The 4,893-nt window shown below is 39.2% G+C and overlaps 1 long non-coding RNA gene across 1 annotated transcript; it reads left to right on the top strand.

The window, feature by feature from the left end:
- The first annotated feature begins 273 nt into the window (after positions 1-273).
- Positions 274-1,468, top strand: LOC117653416. The gene is made up of 3 exons (XR_004588222.1): positions 274-823; positions 933-1,056; positions 1,226-1,468. It is a non-coding gene; the product is annotated as an uncharacterized LOC117653416 (long non-coding RNA).
- Positions 1,469-4,893: the final 3,425 nt, after the last annotated feature.

Here is a 4,893-nt window from a genome sequence, read left to right as displayed (position 1 = left end):
TCCGAACTGAAACTACACTGAACCATCTCGTTAGTGGTTTTAGAACGATTGGTCATCCCGCTGACAAAAAATAAATTTAGCCCAGATCTACATATACTATTTAGAATCAAACTGCACGTTTGAAAAAAACATTAAAAATAACTATGAAAATCTTTTTTTTTAAGTTTGTACTTTGAAGTACAGCTTCCTGCAGAATCAGCCGACCCAATGAGAACAAGGTGGTCGATTCGACGTCGAATCAATGTCTAACGGTCTAGGTTACGGCGAATCGAAAGTGAGGTAGAAGAAAAGTGTTTTTCGACGTCCCGGGAAACGCAATAAAATCAATTTAAATCACTTACACTGGCATCCTTTAGCTCGTAACTAACGGTAATTATTTTCAAATTATTCCAAAAATGGAATTTTTTAATATTTTGTGCTTAACGTCGATTCGACGTCTATTCGACGTTAGCTGCACAGCTGTTTAAATTCGCGCGCGCAAGGTGCAGCACAACCGCTGTGCGTGCGAAAATCTAAAGATCCTATATACAACTTTATTAACATATCAAACACCTTGCAGTACTCATTCGAGGCCCTTAATAAAATAATTTAATGTAAAGACGAGTTCGTTTGAGTGACGGTGCCCGTATTTTCGCGTAAGGATGTGTTGGATCCTCTTTACGGCCGTTGTTGGAGTTGGCACCATTGGCTGTTGTGTATGATAAGCGATCGTAATCAAATACTACAAGAAAGAGGCCGAACAAATTTGCTGGTGCTGCGCTGGATGAATCGTTTCAGGAGAATTTGAAAACAAGAACCCTTTTTTAAGAGCTGTTAACGTTTTGTAAGTATTCGGGACTGACCGTATTCTGTCAAGGGCCCGATGTGCGGTCAAACTAAGTTTCTTTTTAGGTTATGTTAACATGTTCACAGAGTATTAATTCTGTTGACAGGGTGAATCTTATGTTTTGCATCACGAAGATGGTGGAGATTCGGCTGTAAGTTACCAGAAGGCAGTCAAAAATTATATTTCGGTAACAGTTGGCCGGGTTTAACTTCAAGTGAAAGAACTAAAAGGTGAGAATTTCCTTACAAATAACGAACATTTTTGAAGTTGTTGATAACAATTCACAGGAGAACCTCTCCTGTTTCGTAAAAAACATGGAACATTGTGTCAAATTTTTGTTAGAAAATTTACTTCAACTGGTGTGATAACAGACTTTTTCATTTCAATCTATTCCAACAGTTGGGCTCATCTTGCATTATCGAGGAAAACATTTGCTGAGGACTTTGTACGACGCTCCCAGGCAAGAATGGAAGTGCACCCAGCGTTAAGCGGCCAATGTGTTCATTACAGGTTTTTTTAAGGTACTGTTTACGTGACATTTTGCATCGTGACATGATAATTTCTGTCTGGAAAGTCAGCCTTATTGGCAAATAAATTCTCTTGTTCTATGTAAGTAAAATTGAACTGTTCTTTACTTTAAATAGTTAAGGGGGCAGTAGCGTCATTTGCACGTGTTTTGACGATTTTCGAACCTCCTGTTTAGACGTTAATATAAAGATAAGTATGAATGCCAGAGACAAACGGCAGGCACCATTTGAAAGATAAAAGTTTTTACAACATTTTCAAAAAAAATATTTTGTTTTAGCATTGAATTAGGATGTTTTGTGTTCTATGCAAAAATGGTCTGCAAAATTACATGGTGTCACTGCGCGCACGATTGCAGCCAAAGTTTTTAACTTTTTACCAATCGGTAAAATGCATCTGAAAAAGCATAAAATTGCCCATAAAATGACCCTTGGGTTTCAATATTGGGCAAGAAAAACTATTGAAACGCTCATCTTCAACTTAAGATGGAAACGAACCACATTTTTTCTGGCCCAATATTAAAACCCAAGGGTCATTTTATGGGCAATTTCATGCTTTTTCAGATGCATTTTACCGATTGGTAAAAAGTTAAAAACTTTGGCTGCAATCGTGCGCGCAGTGAAACCATGTAATTTTGCAGACCATTTTTGCATATAACACAAAACATCCTAATTCAATGCTAAAACAAAATATTTTTTTTGAAAATGTTGTAAAAACTTTTATCTTTCAAATGGTGCCTGCCGTTTGCCTCTGGCATTCATACTTATCTTTATATTGACGTCTAAACAGGAGGTTCGAAAATCGTCAAAACACGTGCAAAAGACGCTACTGCCCCCTTAAACAACTTACAAGCGCTGTTATCTGTGCCAACAAGGAGACCGCAGTTTGTTGTGTCGTAATAAACCTTTTGGCTTCCTAAGTTTCTGGTGCAGAAGGCTAATATGTGAAAGTTCATTGATCTTGAAATAAAAATATAATTTATGTCTTGAATTTTATCTGCTTGTACTTCCCCCGACCCTTTACGGAAGCCACAGGGCTTCTAAATTGAAAAATATAGCAAAATACAGTACCATAGACCGCATTTCGACGTTATTTCGACGCATCGACCCCTGATCGACGTCGCCGGGGCGTCGATATTTTAGTCACAGGGACGTCGATTCGACGGAAATTTCGACCTCCCCTTCGATCCCCCTTTCTACATCGAATCGACGTCGAATCGACCACCTTGTTCTCATTGGGGACAGTCCAATGTAAGGTACCACCTTATAGCTTAGACCATCAGCTTTGAAAAACAGTGCCGTTCGATGCTCTTAGGCTTCAACACAATTATTTATAAGTGTAAAAATAAAATGGGGAAGAAAAGTACAGTCAGCTGGGGAAGAAAAGTACAAGCATTGGGGAAGAAAAAAACACCCTCTAAGAAACTAAAAGCGGGATGAAAATTGAATTGATCACGAAAATAGATTTGATTAGGCAAGACAAGCAAAAAATGTCAACACAAGTTATAGAATTAGACTAGAAATAAACAAGTTATTGGGCATTTACGTGAAAAGGGGAAGAAAAGTACAAAAATGCTGTACCCACCACTGAAATTCCAAACGCTATGAGTATTGCACGTATGGTGCAATGCGTCGAGATATCGCACCATACGTGCAATGCCTCAGCCATATTGCACCTTACGTGCAATGCATCCCGAAAATGCCCTATGCTAATTCATGCGAATAGGGAGGCATTGCACTTCATGTGCAATGCTTTTGCATTGCACCAATTGACGCTATACTCATAGCGTTTGGATTCTCAGTGACTTACCTCTGAGAAAAGGCTTTTTGGACCTTCTATGATGAGTCCATGTAGAATCAGAACCAATTGACCGATTTTGACGATACTTGAACTAATGGCAAATGAAAGCTCTCCACTTTATGGGTAAACCTGTATTGAGCCAAGATTGGTGGTCTCCTGGTTCGAAATCGCAATTCTTTTCGTTGTACTTTTCTTTCCCGGTGGTGTACTTTTCTTACCCTTTTCGAGAAGTTCCGAAATCACATACATTTTGGCATGTTGTACGTAATACAGGGAACTATAATCAATGAACAGTGATCCATTTCATTGGGAAGGCATTGGATTACAAGTTCACGAGAGCAGAATAGTTGAATCCTCATTTGGAACTTCTGTACAGTGCAAAGTACGCGTTTTGTACGTTTCTTCCCCAACCTACCCCTACAGGTAAGTCAAGTAGGGACGGATATGTGTACATATTTTCCTTCCAAACTGACGTTTTATTCAGGCAATCAAGGATATGGTCATTACATCTTAATAACTTAATAAGAGGTAGGTAAGTAGGAACATGTTTGTCCAGGTACATGTTTCTCTTGAAAACTAATATGGTTTTCACAATTATCTTGGATCTAGGTCAATACATTGCAATAAATTTAAAATTTACTATTAAAAGCTTACAGTTTATGGTTTTCCCAGCAATCTGGGGTCTAGATCAATACATTAAAATAAATTTAAAACAGGTAGGTAGGAAGGAACGCATATTGGTATACAGGAATAGTTTTCTCTTAACAAGCTTATGGTTTTCCCTTCCCAGCAGTCTAATGCTGGGGCCGTGCACCAAAGACGACATCGGTTCAATATATATAAAATGATAGCAACTTGTACTTACATATTGCTAAAATAGCCCACAAAATAAGAAGATGGACAGTTGTAGGTTCTCTGGTCCAATTTGATTCCATGAAATAAAAATTTTATTGTTTGGTGGCTGCTGCGGCAAACTGGAGTTCAGTATCTTTATCGAAGGCCAAGTATCATGACTTCTGTTCATCGGAAGCCTAGAACAAGAAAAATAAGTTACTTTCAAACACCAAAGACAAAAGTCAGCTCATTTTGTATGAAAGAAGAGTAAAGTTAACTGACATGTTGCTAAGAATATAAGATGGGAAGCCTGAGGCCCGCTCATGTGATTAAAAAGATATTTGAGGATAAGCTGCATTATCCTCACTAGAGTAAAGGTTAGTTTCCAGTTTTCAGAATGTTTTCTTTACGGTTAGTTGCAAACCTATTTATCTAAGGTAAACTATTTTCAAATACATGTTGAGGAACGAAGCACCCGGCAGGGGTATGGTCAAGGTGGCGGCGTTGCCATGTTTCATCCTCGGATGCACACGTATGGATACGCGCAGGACGATGCACACTAAATGTTTATGTAGAATTTTGTACGTGCCACTTGCACGATTTTGTGCATGCGGGGAATTTGCATAATATTATGCGTGAAAATGCATAAATTTATGCAAATTCACGCACAATTTTATGCACGACGGCACACAAGTTTAAAATTATGCATCACCACGTACAAAATTGTACATAAACATTTAGTGTGTGCGCCGGCACCGGATCGCCGAACTCACCCGAACGCCGACCCGAAGTGACAGTCACAGTCGGCCCGCCCCAGGCGGAGGGCAATGTTATGGCTTAATCACACTAGCGGGTCTCCGAGCGGTTGGCGGGTGCGGTTGCGGGTATTGGCTCGACCAATAGGAGCG

This window comes from Thrips palmi, unplaced genomic scaffold (genome assembly GCF_012932325.1).
Source record: "Thrips palmi isolate BJ-2018 unplaced genomic scaffold, TpBJ-2018v1 HiC_scaffold_8, whole genome shotgun sequence".
Lineage (NCBI taxonomy): Eukaryota > Metazoa > Arthropoda > Insecta > Thysanoptera > Thripidae > Thrips > Thrips palmi.
Note: the sequence above shows the minus strand (reverse complement) of the source record. Positions and strands in the feature narration are given on the sequence as shown.